Source organism: Hypanus sabinus, chromosome 8 (genome assembly GCF_030144855.1).
Source record: "Hypanus sabinus isolate sHypSab1 chromosome 8, sHypSab1.hap1, whole genome shotgun sequence".
Classification (NCBI taxonomy): domain Eukaryota; kingdom Metazoa; phylum Chordata; class Chondrichthyes; order Myliobatiformes; family Dasyatidae; genus Hypanus; species Hypanus sabinus.
Window position 1 is genome coordinate 131,639,672 of NC_082713.1, and position 21,209 is coordinate 131,660,880.

The following is a 21,209-nucleotide window of genomic DNA, read 5'->3' on the forward strand; positions in this document are numbered from 1 at the left end:
CACCTCACGGTTACAATCAACTGACAGGGTCTCTTCTCCCTTTGTAAATGTTTTAATTCAGCAGATCATCAGATTTCTATTGCTGCCTTTGCATATTATTTTAACAAAGATTTTGGGGGGGGGGTCGGGATAAAATTTTAAAATGTTCAGGTTCAGAAAATCTGAAATAAATATAGAAAATGCCAGAAGCACTCAGCAGGTCAGGCAGCATCCACAGAAACAGAAACAATTCACATTTCAGTTCCAGGATGCATCACCTGAAGATTATTTAGGGGCTGGGGTCAATGTTCCCTTTAATTTGTAATGACCAGTCTATGCAAAAATCTTGTACTGTGCAATTTTTTGCCTGTGACACCAACATGTGCGCACTGAATTATGGATTCAATAACTTCTTCAATAAAAACAGTATAAGCAAGCCAGTCCTAAAATCTGCAGACAAATCATCACAAACTCCACATTGTCGACACCGCCCGCATCAGGAATCAGAAAAGGAAATGTGACTGTGTACGATCGTGAAATATACTTAATATGCCAATGAGGTAGAGGGTGACAACTTTTTGTGCGCAGTTAATTCCTTTGTGCTCTAGTAGTAAAAGATGTGTGTGCACACACACCTTAGAGGGAATGCTGGCTGGGATGGAATCTGTTCAAAATGGAATAAAGATTTGAAAAACATTCAGAGCAGTAAAAATAAAGGATTATTCCCATTGATTATATAATTCAGTCGTACTAGAGTTTTAATAAGAGTACAAGGACAAAGATTAGGAAGTGTTTCTCTTTAAGGAGATCTCAGGCACTTTAAATCACAATTTAATAGCAAATTCAATCACAATCTTTAAAAAAGGTGTAAAGAAGAATCAAAAGATTAAAGAGTATAGGGAAAAAGCTGAACGTGCAGTTAGATAGTTCAGACCAGCACCTAATATCACCACAGATACGATAGGTCAATATCATCTTCCATGTTGGAACATCTACCACTGTTTAATTAGAAAGTGACGCAGACTGAAGAGCAATGAAGGAACACAGGATTAGGCCCTTTGGCTTGCAAAGTCTGTGCCATTCTTAATCTCAAATTAAACTAATCCCATATGACTGAACCAGTTCTATATCTTTCGGTTCCCTATCCAAATTGTCTGAATAAATGTTGTTTATTTATTTGTGTAATGTGGGCACCACTGGAAAAGCTGGTCATTGGTCTTTAATAATCCAGATGATTCAACCACACTGGTGCTTCTCACTGCTAACATCCTGGAACTCATCATTGATCAGAAACTCAGCTGGACCATGACAAGGTCAGAGGTTCAACAGCCTACTGCACAGAGCTTACCCCCGACACCTCAGGCCTTTGAAGCGTCTTCCAGGCAGAAATTATGTGGGTGCTTAAAGAATTTTCACCTGCCTGGGTGAGTGCAGCTTCGATACTCAAGAAGCTAAACACCAACTGGACAACCTAACTCCCATGCCTACCAGCCCATCAATTATCATAATATTTATTAACTTTTTATCATTTCATTTATTAACTGGACAACCTAACTCCCATGCCTACCAGCCCATCAATTATCATAATATTTATTAACTTTTTATCATTTCATTTATTAACTTTTCATCATGAGCTCTGTCACTTCGAAGGGGAACGGCAGCAAATGCAGTGGAACACCACCACCTACAGGATCCCCCCCCCCCCCCCCCCTCCTTAGCCATGCAGCACCCTGACTTGGGAACATATTTCTGTTCCTTGTTATCGCTGGATCTTAATCCTGGCACTCCTTGCACTGAAAAGGACTGCAGCAGTTCTATATCACCTCGTAAAGGGCAATTAAGTGTGGGGACTGAATGCTGGCTTTTCAAGTGGTGCTCAGAAGCCCCCAAAAATCAATATATATATAAAAAAACAAGTCTATGATCAGAGACAATGTAGACCAAAAGCCAATCAATTGAAAATTCATATTCATCACATAAATGATGGCTTGTAAAAATTAATGACGTATATTAGTTTGCATTAAATTAACTGAGCAGGGTTCTGTAATAATGCATAGTGCTTGTTGTCTGAATCACACAATAACAGATCATCATAATTATGTGTCATTAGGACAGGCTTTCCATATATGTAGCTTTCGCTTTCTATCCATGCATTAGGATGTGATACACAATAATGATTTAAGAATTTAGGAGAACTGGCTAAGAATCCCCTGAGGACTGCATTGAAGCATAGGTGAGCTTAGATAAATTGACAAACTCTCAAGTCCAAACTAATTATGACCCCATTCTTGCAGATTACATGTATGTTCATGTTATCTCTCACAAAGGTGCTTTTCTATTTATTCCTTCACTTCTTTAATAGCCCTTTGTTGCAGTCAAATAAGCTCAAAGAGTCAAGAGCAGCATTCTGCACATTAAAGCTTTTCCAAGAACAAGTCTCTAATTATACCACCGTTTCTCTGCGGATTGTAAGACTGTACATTGTCCTGTGTTTTGCTAATAGGCTATTCATCATCTGCTGTTGCTTCATCAGTAAGTGGGCTATTACTAGTCTTCTCAAGAAACCTATTTGTTCCATTTCCCAGAGGCTTAGCTCTTGGTTCTTTGCAAACAATGGAACTGCAATTCTTGTGCTCCTTAACATTCGCCAGCTGTTACACAATGTCAATTAACTCCAAAAGGAAGCAAATGAAAGAAAATCTTCCCGAGAAGGTGACTAATATTATACAGGGCATGGGCTGAGGGAAATGGACAACTACCTTGAGCTGGAATGACAAAACCCCTGATCCAAATGTCTAATCTAATTTTGTTAATGGTTACCAACAGCTCCAAAGACAGACCAGCAGATCCGGCTCTGGGGAATTAAAATTGTATATGATGATGAGAGACATAGATCGTGTGGACAGTCAGAGGCTTTTTCCCAGGGCTAAAATGGCTAGCAAGAGAGGGCACAGTTTTAAGGTGCATGGAAGTAGATACAGAGGAGATGTCAGGGGTAAGTTTCTTTATGCAGAGAGTGGTGAGTGCATGGAATGGGCTGCCAGCGACGGTGGTGGAGGCGGATACGATAGGGTCTTTTAAGAGACTCCTGAATGGGTACATGGAGCTTAGAAAAATAGAGGGATATGGGTAACCCTAGGTAATTTCTAGAGTAAGGACATGTTCAGCACAGCTTTGTGGGTCGAAGGGCCTGTATTGTGCTGTAAGTTTTCTATATTTCTAAAATTACAATTCGAACACAGAACATACAACACCACAGCACTATGGGCTAAGGGGCTTGTACTATATTGTGCCAATTTTATAACCTACTCTAAGAACAAACTAATGTTTCCCTCCTACCTAGCCCCCCATTTTTCTACCATCCATGTCCTTCTATAAGAGTTTCATAAATGCCCCTAATGTATCTGCTTCTACCACTACTGCTAGCCAGTTCCATGTACCCATCACTCTCTGTGAAACCCTTATCTCTACTCTCTCCAAAATTATTCCCCCTCGTATTTGCCCTTTGAGAATTGGAAATAATTATCCACTCAATCTATGAGTCTTATCACCTTGTACACCTCTGTCAAGTCATCCCTCATTTCCCTATGCTCCAAAGAGAGAAGCCCTCACTCCCTCAACCCATCCTCACAAGACAAAAGAGACTGTTGTCCTCATAAGGCAGTAATTAGACAAATTAGAGGCTATTGCGAGGGGATATTTGCCCCGTCAGACTTTGTCCTCTTCTTGCCTCCTATTTGAGGCACATGAAGAAAGTGAAAGAATCTGCAAAGATTTGAGTGCAAGAGGCACAAATCCTCTAACAGTGAGTGGCATGCTCCCTGTCATTAATTTTGTTCAGCACTAGAACATGTAGCACTAACTTAAAAATGGTCAAAGAAGAGGAGACCGGCAAGACTTCATCTGACAACTCTGGAAGAACTGAAGTTTCAAAAAGGGCAATAGATGCTGAATACCTGTCAAATTCTGGAGCAGCAGTTTGCTATCAGAGAGATAAAGAACAAAGGAAAATTGAAAAGCAGACAGTAATGAAGCAGAAGCAGAGAAAGGGAGAACTGTGGAGGGTGGAAAAATGATACTGCGAGAGACAGAGGTGCTATATTCCAATGGATCAAAACAAAATGCAACATAGATCAAAGGCTTAATCATATACAGTGGATTCCAGTTAATGGGACTATTGGTTAATTGAGGCAGCTACTTATTTGGGACAACTCCTAACAAAAATTAATTGGGAAACTAGCGGGGATTTCCTTAGTTTAGTTGGGACACTATCCCACTTAATTAGGGCAGAAGACTGTGGCCGAAAAGTTCTTAGTATCAGTTGCGTGCACTTGTGTGGCCATCAGAGAGTACACTGTGCTTAGAGCAAGCAGTTTTAAAATAGTGTCACTTGTGTGTGTCTCTGTTCAAAAAGCAGTGATTTTTGTCACTGATACTTGGTGAGAAATAAAGCAATAAGGCAATTCAGAACTGTTTTGCTCACTGCAGTTTCAGTATTGGCATGTACACAGCATGAATCGAGATACGGGATTAAACATTTACAATGACATTCAGCTGAGAAGAGGCTCTTCTATCACAATAGGAAATGCTAATATCAAGCCAATTCAATTACATCATTCAACACTGATCAACAGCTGAGTGTGCTGGACACAACCAAGTCCGTGAGCCCTCGACTTGCTGAGGAACGTTCAAAGCAAAAATAGACTTCTGCAACAACCTATTGCACCGTGGCTATGAAACCCAATGTGTGGGAAATCACCAGTCCTATCATCAGTCTCCTGCTTGGCCAGAAGGTTAAGTTGCTTGGCATTCAGGATGTAATAGTCAATTAGATTCAATATTGGATCAGCGGGAGAAGACAGAGAGTGATAGTAGATAGTTGTGTCCCCGACTGGAAGCCTGGGACTAGTGCTGTGCTGCAGGGATTCATGTCTTTCTTGCTTATCATCTATATTAATGATTTAGACGATCATATGAGAAACTGAATCAGCAAATTTGCAGATGACACAAAGAATGAGGGCATAGTGGACAGACAGAAAGGCTATCAAAGCTTGCAGTAGGATCTTGACCAACTGGAGAAATGAACTGAAAAATGGCAGGTGGAATTTAATGCAGACAAGCATGAGGTGGCATGGTTGGGCAGATGTCATAACACATCTCCATCTCTAATGACCAACTCCTGATGGCCCTGGCTGCTCAGAGAGATGATGATGGTAGTCACAGATGAGAGCAGGATCTATGATATGCTTTTCAGGAACCCAGCACTGTTCCTTGGGTCCAAATCCTTCCCAGTCCATGAGGAACTGCAAACACTCCAAACTGTTCATGAATACAGAATTCTTTTTACAGTGAAAACCTGCTCCCCATTGACAAAGATGGGTGGCGGTGGGCTGATGATGTATGGGCTAAAGGACTGGTGCTACCAGGTTTTAATTTGGAAATGTGGAAAATTGGATTGATTTTGAGGATCTCGGGGAGCTGCAAGGTGTAAGCCAGTGCGTTTACTTTCTTGAGAACCTTCAAGGGTTCAATGAACGGGCACCAATTTCCTAGACTCCAACTGAAGGGGCAAATCCAGAGTAGACAGCCAGATCTGTTAGCAGGGCCGCAAGGCTGGTACCTGACTTCTCTGTGGTTAACCTCTATTTCAGCTTTCCGGGTAGAAGCCAGCAAAATCTCTCTTGTCTTAGTCCATTTTTCCTTGCAGCGTTGGATGAGATCTTCGGCCGCAGGAACTCCAACCTCGGCCTGTTTCTCAGAGAAGAGAGGCGGAGAATACCCAGAATATCACTTGAATGGGGACATCCTGTGTGCAAAATGCTCTAGAGCAGGGGTGTCAAACTCATTTTAGGTCATGGGCCGGATTGGGCAAAATGCAGCTTCATGCGGGCCGGATCAGTCGGGCGTGTGCGAACGCAGCTTTCATTACCTCCGTTTTTTCAGCCTGTTCTCATGTGTATCAGTCTCCGCTATAACTACAAAGTGTTTCACTTCACAAATTCCGTTTCTTATGAAGAAGACTGCTGAGCAAGCATTATTTTTATGATTGGTATTAACTTACAATCATAGGCTTCATATCGCCGGGCCATTAATAATTAAAATAATAGATCTATCTAAAATGATCTCGTGGGCCGGATATAATTGTACCGGATCTGATATGACCCACGGGCCTAGAGTTTGACACCTATGCTTTAGAGTGTTGTGGTGACTTCTGCCCACATCAAATGGTCGCATCATTCGTCTGATTTTTCTGAGGCTAGGCACCTCAGGGTTGATCCCATATTCTGGTTCACCCACTCCGCATGGCCATTGGACTATGGATGAAACTCAAAGGAAAGACTTGCTGTTGCCCCAGTCAGTGCACAGTATGCCCTCCAAAAATGTGATGCGAATTGTGGAGCCCGATTTGACACAAGGTCTACTGGAAATCCATGGATCCTAAAGACTTGATGCAGGACAACCTCATCCATCTCTGCCGTGGATGGTAGTTTGTCCAATGCAATGAATTTGCAGACTTTTGAAAAACAGTCTGTAACTACCATGGTGACACTATCTCCTCTTAATGAACTCAAGGGTTCTGGAAAGCCTTGGGTGAGAGATCATTCTAGATGCGTTTCTCCATTGAAGTATCTTAGACCTGTCAGAACTTGGGACGACCAGATGATCCGGAGGAACGTTCTTGGGATTCTCCTTTTGCACCTGGGCCTTGAAAATAAGAGCATTGATCCCCCAATAAATTGGTGCTATCACCTTATCTTGGGACAAAATTGTGGTATGCTGATCCTCTCCTTTGGGTTCATCAAACTGTCAAGACAAGGCATTGAACCAGCTAAAGAAAAGGAACCACCTGGCCTGTCTGGAATTCAGTCTTTTGTGGTCTGTCTATACAATAGAAGGGATCTTGGCTCCCTCAAGCCAGTATCATCATTCATTCAATACTAACTTGGCCACGAGCAGCTCTCTATTTCCAATAAGAACATAAGAAATAGGAGCAAGAGTAGGCCATCCAGCCCATCAAGCCTGCCCCGCTATTCGATAAGATCATGGCTGATCTGTCCGTAAACTCTGCTCCATCTACCTGCCTTTTCCCCATAACTCTTAATTCCCTTTCTATGTAATAATCTATCTGTTTCTTAAATATATTTAGTGAAGAAGCCTCAACTGCTTCCCTGGGCAGAGAATTCCACAGATTCACCACTCTCTGGGAAAAACAGTTTCTCCTCACCTCTATCCTAAATCTTCTCCCCTGATGTTATGGATAGCTGCTTGGAGAAGAAAGCACATGGGTGTAGTTTATTGTCCAAAGGTGTCTGTTGAGACAAAACTGAAAACACAAGGAAATCTGCAGAAGCTAAAATTCAAGCAACACACTCAAAATGCTGACGAGGGGTTTTGGCCCAAAACGTCGACAGTGCTTCTTCCTATAGATGCCACCTAGCCTACTGCCATCCCCCAGCATTTTGTGTGTGTTGATACAAAACTGCACTCACTTCAACATCTAGAGCATCCACTTCCGCAGTGAAGGAAAGGTCCGGGTTAGATGAGATCAAAATGTGAGTTGTTGTAAACCCCTGTTTGAGCTCAAACTAAAAGGCTCATGGATCTCTTTGTAAGTGATGTCAGCGGAGCCACCACTGAGCTGAAATTCCCAATGAACTTCCTTTAAAAGTTGGCAGATCCCAGAAATCATTGGATTTGTTTCACATTGGATGCTTGCGGCCAATCCCCAACTGCTTGCGTCTTCATAGGGTCCCTCTTCAGATTGCTGTTAGAAATGACAAAACCAAGAAATGAAACCGTGGTTATGTGAAATTCAGATTTTTCCAGCTTGACATAAAGTCCATGATCAAGAAGTCTCTTTAAGATATTTCTGACGTGAGCTAAGTGCTCCTCCAAGGACTTTGAGAAAATCTGGAAGTCATCCAAGTAGACGAAGGTCTGGATAACTACTGGAGTGTTAGCAAGGCCAAAAGTCATGACCAGTTACTCATGGTGCCCTGTTGGCGTACTGACTGCTATCTGCCACTCATTGCCCTCCTTTATGCGTACCAGAATGCGTGCACTCGGCAAGTCCAGCTTCAAGGATACTCTTGCCCTTTGGAGAACCTCAAAGGCAGTGTTTATAAGTGGAAGGAAGTAACGATACTTGGCCATTTTGTGATTCACCCCTCTACAATCAATGCATGGCTGCAGGCTTCTGTCCTTTTCCTGTACAAAGAAGAAGCCCACGCTGGCTGGTGAGGAGGGATGAATGAATCCCAATGCAAGGACCGCTTTTAAGTACTCCTCTCCAGGCCTATGTGTGTGTTTAATTGACCCTGTGGAGGACAAGTACTGGGCAGTCGGTCAATTACATAATAGTAGGGTCAATGCAGTGGATGAGTTGAGGCCTTTCTCTTGCTGAAGACCTATTCCAAATCCTAGTAGATGGAGGAGATTTCAACCAGCTTGGGTGTTGCAACTATCACTGATCATTCCTTCAAGGAAGGCTCCTTAAGTAGTGGAGTAATTCAGCAGACCTCAGACTAACCTCCATACATTCACTACAGCCTTGAGTTGAAACAGACTCCAAATCCTCATCTGTATCCTCAGACGATGGCTATGAGGCACTACAAATAATTTTTGTCCCTCTGGGACTAGGTTTCAAGGGTCTACGCTTTGGACCTTTCTCCTTAGATGGGACCTGGCGACTGGTTCCCTCAGTCTTGGCTTTTAGGGCTCCAGAATTCTTGGGCACCTCCTTGATGGGCTTCTTGGCTTGCTCCTGAACTAGAGACCCTGTCTTTCCAGTTCCAGCGCACCGCTGACTAGACAGGGTTGGTACTCACATAGTCTTTTTGACTGGAGCCAGCTTGTCTGCCCTTGGAGGCAGGACTGGATCTCCTGAAGGCTTCAGGTTGCCCTATGCAAATGTCTGCCTCCTCATTGGCCACTGGTCTCAGCAAAGTCAGAATACCAAACCGAAAACATTCTCTCTTGCATCGTGACCATGTAATGATTCTCCCTTCCTTCCAGTTCACAGAAGGTTTATGCTTGGACAGCCAAAGGTGTCTGAGAATCAGGGGTATGCAAGGAGAATTGATGATATGGAAACAAAATGTCCTCCACATGTTCTCCTATCCTCATTTGCAAAACCAACGTCTGCTGCAGGATCTGCCTGGACCCAAGAGGATGGCCGTCCAGGGCAGTTGCGGGCATGGGCTGGCTCAACTCCTCCAGAGGTATGTTGAACCAAAGAGATGTCCCAAGTCCAGGAAATCTTCAGCTGTTCCAGAGACCACAAAGACATTCACCTTTCACTGGTTCTTTCCCCAGGAGGTTCCCTACAGCATGACCCCAGTATCAGTAAGTTTGGGAGTAATGGCTGCTACCATCACAGTCCTCCCTTAGCTGTTTTCCCGACAGCTGTAGCTGTGGACATTCAGCCCACAGGTGACCTGTTTCCCTGCAGTAAGAGCAGCAACCTCGGCTCTGACGTCAAGACCTCTCATTGGCAGAGCCTTGTGCAGCTGATGTGCATTGGCTTGACAGGATCTTGTGCTGGAGATGGGCTGGGCATTGGGAAGTAGGACTGTGATACATTGAGGATGAGCTTAGGCTAGCTCTCTTCGACTCCAGAGATAGCCAGGCGATTATCGAGGGAGTTGAACTGATCAGTCAGAGACTTAAGTCCTCTGCTGGCTCTCCCAAAGGCAAGGACTTCCTTTAGTTTGGCTCGGAGTCCATGGCACGACAGAGTGGTCAAGACCTCCTCGTTCTAGCCACACTCCTTGGCCAAAGTCCAGATCTCAATAGGACGGCCAGCTGCTGACCAACGACCCTGACGCACCTTCGTCAGACGGTCCAAAGCTCTGTTAGCTCCAGCGGCATGATTGAACACCCTCTTCTTGGTGTTCATCAATTAATCCGTATCAGAGCAGATCTCCAACCTCCATTCCCTATGCACAGTGGTCCAGGCCAGGGCTCTCCCGATCAGCAGAGAGATCATAAAGGCCACTTTTCCGGGCTTTGTAGGGAACTGAGTCCAAACAGCAATGGACACTGAGTGAAGAAGCTGTGGTCACCCAGGTCTCTGCTGAATCTCTTCAGGGTCAGAAGATAGACTGACTCCACAGAGCAACCGAAAGCCTCACCCCACCGATTCTGGCTTCCTCCTAATGACAGTTGGCGCTTGGCAAGCTGGAGGCCAGGTATCTTCCGACTCTGCCTTTAAATTTTCTTGCTGTGGCTGCCAACAGCTGACGAGAGTCCTGGTACCCTGCTGGGTCCATGTTTGACTCAATCGTACCTAGGCAAGAGACTTAGACAAGGATGGTTAAGACCCAAGGGCTGAACTATCTGAGACTCAAATCAAGACACAATACAAGACTGAAGTGAGGACTGGGTTCTAAACAAGATGAGAATCCAAAGCTGAGCTGACAATTGAGCACCAAACCTAAGTTCAGGTACTCTTTACATATTCAAATCCTGGCGGCAAACATGGCCGCCAATTAGTAGCACCAGCTATCCATATTCTGGAGAGCCAGAGCATCTAAACCCCAGAAACTGGTGTGATCGGGTGCATATCATAACAGTAACAGTTGGGAAACTAAATATTAAGGGGGAGGAACCATAGAGGAAGAGGCCAAGGACAGACCGGATAGGTTTAGGGAAATAGTTGCAAAACTTTGCCATTGGTTTTGAAGGTGATGAGACAAAGGGAGCAGGAAACATGCCAGGCTAGAATGAGAGCACTAGATTGTCAGATGATTAAAATACCAGAGAAGATCAAGGATATAGGGAGGAATGAACGTAAAGTTAAACATTTTAAACTTAAGCCAGAAAGTTCAGGGATGAATCTGACAGAGTGACAGGTAGTTGAGAAGTTGGCAAGGTTAGTATTTACTGCTCATCTTACACAGCTGCTACAATGGATACTTCAGAGCACAGTGATGAGACAACACCCATGGCTGAGTGTTAATAGGAGGGAAATCCTTGTAGACAACATAGAACATTACAGCACAGTACAGGACCTTTGGTCATGATGTTGTGCCAGTCCTTTAACCTACTCTGATATCAATCTAACCCTTCACTCCCACATAGCCTCCATTTTTCTTTCAACCATGTGCCTATCTAGAAGTCTCTTAAATGTCTCTAATGTATCTGCCTCTACCATTACCCCTGGCAGCGAGTTCCATGCGCCTTCCACTCAGTGTAAAAAAACCTACCTGACACACTGCCTATATTTTCCTCTTTTAAAGTTATGCCCCTTTGTATTAGCCATTTCTACCCTGGGAAAGAACCTCTGACCTTCCACTCTATCTATGCCTCTTATCGTCTTGTACACTTCTAATAATTCACCTGTCATTCTCCTTAGTTCCAAAGAAAATAGCCCTAGCTTGCTTGACCATTTCCTCATAAAACAATAGAGATTATTGTCCTCCTAAGACAAAAAATGAGACATTGTCCTTTCAGGAAAATCTACAGAGCACGGAATGCATCTTGTATGTCAACCGTGTATGATTTGTTGTTACCTTAGAAGCTGCCTACTTACTGATATGCATCATCTGTTAAAGTCTGCACTTGTTGCTTAAGGCCTTTGCTTTATCAAAAACATTGCAGATCATTGTATTCAATAACACTGCACAAAAAGTATTTTCAAAAACATTGTTTCCTCAGGATTTTTTGTTTCTGATAGACTGCTTGAAGCTGAACACAAATCTGATTTCAGCCTCCTTGTATCTCATAGGAATTTGGAGAAACAAGAAGTTAACTTTTATTAAATATAATCTGGTTAATTGCATAATGATGCTGATGCTTTGCAATACTTCAACTAAGCTAAAAATGTTTTCTCGATATATTTTCATTTGTACTCAGAGCCCAAGGCTCCTAGCTAAGCATTCAACAATAATCAACCAGCATTGATGGATTCCAGTTGCCTTGACACCGTTTCTCCATGACGGCAATGTCCTGGTGAAACCTTTCACCATGCTCATCACTGACAGTGCCAAGATTTGCAGGGGAGTCTAAATGGGAATGGAAGAAATGAATCTTTAGTGACATGTTGCACTTCATGGCTTTGTATACTTGAAGCATGTTATCAATCAACTGCACGTAATTTGGTGCTCTGTAGTTGCCAAGAAAATTTTCAACAATATCCTTGAACGCCTTCCGTGAAATTTTCTCCAGAACCACTAGTTCTTTGAATTGCCTGTCATTGATGACCAACAAAAATGTCTTGCTTAATCTTGACATCAGTTATTCTGACTAGAATTATGAATTGAAATAGCTAATATAGACAATTTCTTAAAAATGGTGTGTAATAGAAGAATTTCATAGTTATGTTCATAATCAGCTGTCCAAAATGCAGAGGATGCACCCAAAAGTATTCAAAGGTTTCAAAGTTACAATTTAATGTCAGAGAGATGTATACAATATACATCCTGAAATGCTTTTTCTTCACAAACATCCACAAAAACAGAGGAGTGCCCCAAAGAATGAACGACGGTCAAATGTTAGAACCCCAAAGTCCACCCTCCAGTGCATAAGCGGCAGCAAGCAACTACTCCCCCTCCCCCACCAGCAATAAAAAGCATTGGCACCTGCCACCAAGCATTCAGGCATAAGCAAAGCAACAGTAAAGACACAGATCTGCAGCTACCCCAAAGACTATTCACCCGGCATTCAACATACCACAGGTTCTCCCACTCTCTAATAAGAGAGAAAGAGGTATCTCCATTTTCACAGCAAGTGGGGAGACATAACAACAGCTTGCTGGTTTACGATGTTAAAAGTCCACCACATCGCTTTTTACAAGCTCTGTGCCCAAAGATCACGATTCTCTGTGCACGCAGCCACAGGTATTCCAACTCCCCTGACAACACTTGGTTCTCCTGTCTTGACACCGACCCTTTAACTGCCTGTCTCCAGGGGCCCGAGATCTTAGGCTTCCAAGGCAAAGCCAAATACTTAGGCCGAGCCCTTGGCACGCCGAACAACAGCCAATTCTGAAACCTCAAGAGCGGGTCCCATTCCCGCAAAGAACCGTAGTCAGCGTGCAACAGGTCAGGGTCTTCAAAAGAACCCTGAAAGGGAAAAATAAAGATATTAAAGATGGAAATAGAGCTGTTTCCGAAGATGCAAGCAAAGGAGTCACTGTTTAGTGCCATCATCACTCTACTCCGCCTTCCATCAGAAAGCAAAATCTTTGTTGCCCAGTGTTATTTATTACCATCATGAAGATGGCTATCGTGGAATCATGCAAGCCACATAACCAAATGTCACACAATCTTCAAAGAGGTTTTCCAGATTTATAACTTCCCCTGGACTTGAAGAGCAGCAGTTCCATAAAGCCACAGATCTGTGCTATTGCCAGTTACCAGGAGTTGTAGAGTTATTGACTTTACAATTGATATGTGCTGGTAATAGGTAGGAAGGCACTATCCTATCTATTAGCCATCACATATCTGTCATAAAAATGCTCTGTTAAATGAGCACATAGGTTATGAAGAATACTCCGAACATAACTGTGTTTGGCTCAGACTTTGCTTCCTTCATTGTGAGCCAATTTTCACAATAAGCACCTGATGGAGAGAATTGTGGCTTTCTCCAAGGAGACCAATATTTTCTTAAGATCTTGACTGATAACTCTAGTCTGCCATTGTGTGCTTAGATGAACCCAGGAAGATAGGCTCATAAATCGGTAGAGACAGGTAGGCAGAGAGCAAAAAGGCATTTTGCCTTGTTTTAGAGAACTTCAATCATGTTCAATTGAAAGAAAAGCAAAAGAATTATGGCACAGTGCAAGCAGAGTCTGATGGAGCAATACAGCAATCAATAGTAAATGCAAAACATGTTTGTCACATGAGGTTTGATGATCACCCCAGTGATAGTAAAACTTGCTGTTGCTTAATAAAGTAAATTATTCTGGATTTGATGAGTCAGGTAGTTGGTACAAACATATTAAATATTTAAAATAGGCCCATTGCCCTACAGGGTTCAATTCCAGCAAAGGCAAACAGCCTTTGTTTATTCCAATATATTCCAGGATTGGGAAAGAGACTATAGCAAAGGTAAGGTGAAATCAAGAAAATTTTAATTCAAGAACACATGAAAATTTAAAAGGGGAAAATAAAACTCAAAAAAAAAGCATAAAACTTGAAGGCTAACTAAGCATCCTAACGTTGACTGTATTAACGAACACAATTCTGTTGCCATTCCATTAAAACAAACATCTGGGCAATAGAAATAGAAAATGCCAAAACCATGTAATATTTATAGAAAAGGAAAATGGTCTTGATCAATTGATCTAAATGCATTCTCACCTTGTAAAAAGATGTGTAAGGTAAAGATGGTATTGTGGCGACCCATTTCCTGGCACATTCGAACCGACTCACAATTAGATAGCCTACGGGGGTTTGCGAGCACAGAGCTTTGGAGCCTCTGCGCCATGGGGGGCAGGTTGAGGGAGGCTTAAAAGTGAGGCTGAGGATTTCGAATAAAGTTTTTTCCTTCGACTGCAGTTACCGACTCCGTGTCGTAATTTTAGCGCTGCGTGTAGCACACCGCTACAATTGGTGACCCCGACGGTCCAAACGATTTTTGGACCAGAAATGACCAACGCCGCTTCTGTTCATGCGGTTTCGTTGAAACTGCCGGGTTTCTGGACACAGCGACCGAACCTATGGTTCCAGCAAGCCGAAGCCCAATTCCACGTTCGCCAGATCACCTCAGATGACACCTGCTACTACTACGTGGTGAGCTCCCTCGACCAGGACACAGCGGCCAGGTCGCGGTGTTCGTACAGTCGCCCCCGGCAGACGGCAAGTACACGGAATTCAAAGCCCTGCTCCTCAGGATTTTCGGACTCTCACGGCGCGAGCGGGCTGCCCGTTTACTGCACCTGGATGGCTTGGGCGACAGACCCCCATCGGCTTTAATGAATGAGGTGTTGTCTCTCGCCGACGGACACACACCCTGCCTCATGTTTGAGCAGGCATTCCTGGAGCAGCTGCCCGAGGACATACGCCTGCTGCTATCCGACGCGGATTTCAGTGACCCCTGGAAGGTGGCAGCCCGGGCGGACTTGCTGTGGATCGCAGTTTAATGGACGCGGTGGGACGGGACCTGGACTTCGCGTTCATCTATTTGGATGACATCCTCATAGCCAGCAGCAGTCGTCAGGAGCATCTGTCCCATCTCCATCAACTCTGTGCCCGACTGAGTGAGTACGGTCTTACAATCAACCCCGCCAAATGCCAGTTTGGACTCGATATCATTGACTTCTTGGGCCACAGGATTACTAAAGACGGGGCAACCCCTCTGCCCGCTAAGGTAGATGCGGTCCGCCTCTTTCCCCGACCCACCACGATCAAAGGCCTTCCAGGAATTCGTAGGTATGGTCAATTTCTACCGCCGCTTCCTCCCTTCAGCTGCCCGGATCATGCGCCCCCTGTTCGCCCTGATGTCGGGTCCGAGTAAGGACATTACCTGGGACGAGGAGTCCGCCGCCGCTTTCGTTCAAACGAAGGAAGCTTTGGCGGACACCGCAATGCTAGTACATCCCAGAATGGACGCCCCTACCGCCCTCACAGTGGATGCATCAAACACGGCAGTCGGTGGGGTGCTGGAGCAACTCATCGCAGGTCGCTGGCAACCCCTGGCGTTTTTCAGCAAACACCTGCGACCACCCGAGCTTAAGTACAGTGCTTTCGACCGGGAACTGTTGGCGCTCTACCTGGCGATCCGGCATTTCAGGTACTTCCTAGAAGGTCAGCCCTTCACCGCGTTCACGGACCACAAACCGCTTACCTTTGCGTTTACGAAAGCGTCCGACCCCTGGTCGTCCCGCCAGCAACGCCACCTGTCCTACATCTCTGAATACACGACGGATGTCCGGCACGTCTCAGGTAAGGACAATGTCGTGGCGGATGCGCTCTCTCGCCCTACCGTTCATGCCCTTTCCCAAGGGGTAGACTTTGAGGCACTGGCAGAGGCGCAGCAGGCAGATGAGGAGATTCCGAGTTACAGAACCGCAGTCTCCGGTTTGCAGCTCCAGGACCTCCCCGTGGGCCTGGGTGAGAGGACCCTACTCTGTGACGTCGCCACGGGCCAGCCCCGTCCAGTTGTCCCGACAGCATGGTGGCGCCGCGTTTTCGACTCCATTCATAACTTGGCGCATCCCTCCATCCGGACAACTGTCCGGATGGTTTCCAGCAGGTTCGTTTGGCATGGACTCCGCAAACAGGTCAGTGAATGGGCCAAAACGTGCATGCACTGCCAGACGGCCAAGGTGCAGCGGCACACCAAAGCCCCACCGCAGCAGTTCCATCCCGCCCACCGGCGTTTCGACCACATTCATGTGGATATCGTGGGCCCCCTGCCAGTGTTGCGTGGAGAGCGGCACCTCCTGACTATCGTGGACCGGTTCACAAGATGGCCAGAGGCGGTCCCGCTCACCGACACCACCTCCGAATCTTGCGCCCGAGCCCTGATCACCACCTGGATATCTCGCTTTGGTGTACCGGCTCACATTACCTCCGACAGAGGCGCCCAGTTCACCTCCAGCCTGTGGTCAGCTATGGCCAGCCTTTTGGGGACTCAGCTGCACCACACAACTGCCTACCACCCACAGTCGAACGGGCTAGTGGAGCGTTTCCACCGTCACCTGAAGTCGGCCCTCATGGCCCGCCTGCGAGGAGCCAACTGGGCGGACGAGCTTCCCTGGGTCCTACTCGGCATCCGCACAGCGCCCAAGGACGACCTGCACGCCTCGTCGGCCGAGTTGGTATACGGCGCGCCCCTGGTCGTCCCCGGGGAGTTCCTACCAGCCCCAAGGGGGCAAGAGGAAGAACCCGCAGCAGTCCTGGGCAGACTACGTGAGAAGCTCGGTAACCTGGCCCCCATACCCACTTCACAGCACGGGCGGAACCCGACCTGCGTACCCAAAGACCTACAGAACTGTAAGTTTGTGTTTGTACGAAGGGGCGGGCATCAGCCGCCGCTGCAGCGGCCATACGAGGGGCCGTTTATGGTGCTCCGGAACAACGGGTCCACGTTCGTGCTGGACGTTGGGGGGAAAGAGGAGGTTTTCACGGTGGACCGCCTCAAACTGGCCCATGTGGACCTGGCGCAACCGGCCGAGTTTCCGGCGCCTCGGCGCAGAGGCCGACCTCCCAAGCAGGTTCTGGCCCAGACTGTGGACATTGGGGGGTGTATCGCCGGTTCTGGGGGGGAGTTATGTGGCGACCCATTTCCTGGCGCATCCGAACCGACTCACAATTAGATAGCCTACGGGGGTTTGCGAGCACAGAGCTTTGGAGCCTCTGCGCCATGGGGGGGCCGGTTGAGGGAGGCTTAAAAGTGAGGCTGAAGTTTTCGAATAAAGTTTTTTTCCTTCAACTGCAGTTACCGACTCCGTGTCGTAATTTTAGCGCTGCGTGTAGCACACCGCTACAGTATGTAGATTTCTGCATAAATACCCTACATAAGACATAGAGGAATATTGTTTCAGCAGTAAGCAATTAAGGTGCTTTTCCAAAATGAAGAAATAATTGAAGTTCCTGCCCAAATTCATCTGCATAACCTTCAATTGTAAAAGCTCATAAATAGCTTTTAGAAATCTTCTAGGAACTACCATATCTGGTTATCACAGAAGAATATAGTCATTTCCTTGCATTAAAAAAAGCATTTAGCATTATTTAGATGTATTTAGGAGTGGTAATGTGACATTCTGTTTCTTAGATGACAATGGTTTGATCATGACATAGTATAGTCAGTCGGCATCAGGGTCTCAGCCATTGAGAAATCCAAATTTAAATTTCTGAAAATGATATTTAAAATATACTGAACTATTTGGCATAGATAGTGTAAGTTAAAGTCAATATTTATTAATATTTAAAAACTTACTTGACTTGTAAGGATTGTGTGTTTAAAACCAAAAACTTGACATGAGAAGTTTCTTAATGAAACCAGTTTGATCTTCTGAAATAATCTGTGGTAATACCTTTTCTAATCTAGTGGCTAAAATTTTTGTAAGAATCTTAGAATCTACATTTAATAGTGATATAGGGCGATAAGATGTACATAAAGTAGGATCTTTATCTTTTTTAAGAATTAGAGAGATAGTAGCTTCATAAAAAGACTGAGGTAATCTCTTCTTAGCAAATGCATCGTTAAAGATTTCACATAACCAAGGGGAAAGCAAAGAGGAAAAAGTTTTGAAAAATTCTACAATATAACCATCAGGGCCAGGAGCTTTCCCTGAATTCATTGATGAGACAGCCTCACCTATTTCGGCCATAGAGATAGGAGCATCAAACAAGCTACGATCTTCACCAATCAGTTTAGGAATATTCAAATTGTTAAAAAAATTATCCATCATGGACAGATCACCATCAAATTCTGATTGATATAAAGATTTATAAAAATCTTGAAAAGTATTATTGATTTCTTTATGATCAGTGGTTAAATTACCATCTTGTTTACGAATTTTAATAATTTGTCGCCTGGTCGAAATAGCTTTTAATTGATTAGCTAACAGTTTACCAGTTTGATCACTGTGAATATAGAATTGAGCTCTAGTCCTAATTAATTGATTTTCAATTGAAGAAGATAATAATAAACTATGTTCCATTTGAAGCTCAACTCTCTTCTTATAAAATTCTATGGTAGGAGTCACGGAATAAATCTTATCAATTTCCTTAATTTTATCCACCAATAAAGCAATTAACAGGTTAAATTACCTAAATCTAATTTCTTCAGATATTTACAAATTAGAAATTTTTTACATAAAGTTTTACCATCTTTTCCCAACTCCAACGGATTTCTCAGATTTGGTTTTTACCTTAAATCCTTGTCAGAAGGGATTAGTTGCTTTTATTTACAACATGATTATGAAGATACAACCAGAGATGTCTGATAGAATTAAACAACAATGGGAAAAAGAACTTCGATACAATATACCAACAGATAAATGGGAAAAAATTTTACAAATGGTTAATTCTTCTTCTATATGTGCTAAACATGCTTTAATACAATTTAAAATTGTATATAGAGCTTATATGTCTAAAGATAAACTTGCTCGATTTTATTCTCATATTAACCCTCAATGTGATAGATGTCATTCAGAAGTGGCTTCACTGACCCATATGTTTTGGTCATGTCCTACTTTACATAATTATTGGAAGGACATATTCGTTACCATTTCCTCAATTTGGAACATTGATTTACAACCTAACTTTATTACTGCAATCTTTGGTATACCAAATGAGGATGGTAATCAGTTTTCTCCTTCAATCAGACGAATGATTGCTTTTGTAACATTAATGGCCAGAAGGTCTATATTACAAAATTGGAAAGAAGTAAACCCTCCTACCACGTCTCAGTGGCTTTTTCAAACAATTTCTTATCTGAGTTTGGAAAAAATTAGGAGCACTATTTTTGACTCGTCAATTAAATTTGAAGAAACTTGGGGACCGTTCATCCGACATTTTCATGTGAATTAATTTGGCCTTTCCCAGACCTTCTCTCTGTTTATTCTTGTTCAGGTATGGAGTTCCGGAGTTCTTTGACACTATCATATACTTATAAACTGTTATTATTGCCCATGTTAGTTTTAGTTTAGTGTTTGTTTCATATATATATTTTCTTTCACACATTTTTAATTTTTTTTTCTTTTTCTTTTGATGATTAGTTTTGTTTTTTTTCATATATAATTATATAGACTTGATTGATTAATGTACTTTTTTGTTGTTGATGTTTAATAGGATATTATTATCCTATTATTAGTGTAATCTTAAGTCTATTGTATTCATAACCTATTCATTATTATGTTATGTTTTTTTTTATATTTATATGAAACTCAATAAAAAGATTGAAAAAGAAAGAAAGAGAAGTTTCCTTGATCAACCACAGTCAATAGAAACTGACTATGTTCATTATCTGTATGTCAGGCCAATGCAAAGATTTTTAAACCAGTAGTAAAAGTGAAGAACTCATACTTATGCCAAATAAAATCCAGTTAAAATGCTGCAATCGTCTCTGCTGATCCAGCAGATTTAGAAGAACAATTGAGTATCGTATTGACAGTTACATTGAGTACTGAGTTGGGATGTTATGTTAAAGTTGTATAAAATATTGGTGAGACTAAATTTGGAGTATTGTACGCAGTTCTGCTTACCTCTCTAAAGGAAGGATATAAATAAGATTGAAAAAGTACAGGGAAAATTTGCAAACATGTTGCTGGGACTTGAGGATCTGATTTAGAGGGAATGATTGAACAGGTTAAAACTTTATTCCCTGGAGTGTTGGAGATTTGATAGAGGTATATAAATTATGAGGGGTATTGATAGGGTCAATGCAAACAGGCTTTTTCAACTGAAGCTGGGTGAAACTAGAACTAGAGGTTAAGGGTGAAAGGTGAAGTTTTTAAGGGGAACTTGAGGGGTAAGTTCTTCACTCAGAGGGTGGTGCAAGTATGAAGAAGCTGCCAGATGAAATGCTGGATATGATTTCAATTGCAGAAATTGAGAGAAGCTTGGATAAGACCAGGATGGGAGGAGTAGAGAGGTCTACGGTCCAAATGTGGGACAATGGGATGAGGCAGAATTATGATTTAGCATGGACTAGATGCCAAAGGTCCCGTTTCTGTGCTGTAGTGATCTACGACTCTATAACAAACAAATAGCTCCATCATAAAGTGCAAAGTTAACATCAGTAAATGTCATTTAGTGCTCATATATTTCACTTATTATTTTTTTCATTGACAGTTGCACAGAATTTACCAACTTTGACTTTGCCTTCTGTTGTCTTCCTTCTGTAAATGCTGCTTATCCATGAAACAGGTAAGCAAGAGACCAGGAGTATTCAGTTCTGCGATGACCCAGTAAAGCAAGGTTGAAAAATGCCCAAGACATAGACAATTACTAGGTTTGTGAAAGCATTAACTATTAGTTATAATAGTAAATAAAACACATTTTAAGTTGCAGAGAAGGGGAGAGGAGAAATAACTAGAGAAAGTGTCTCTGATCGGGTGGAGACCAGACATTTAATGATATGGGGAGATGGTGTGCACTACAGGAGGTTACCAATGACTTGTGAACTGTAACTACCACCAAGGCCACAGTTCCCCCCCCCCATTACTTGAAATGTTAACCTATTTCTGATGTTACCTGCTAAGTATTACCAACATTATGTTATTTCAGACTCCAAAATCTGCATTGTATTTTTGCTTTTCAGCTGGAACATTCAAA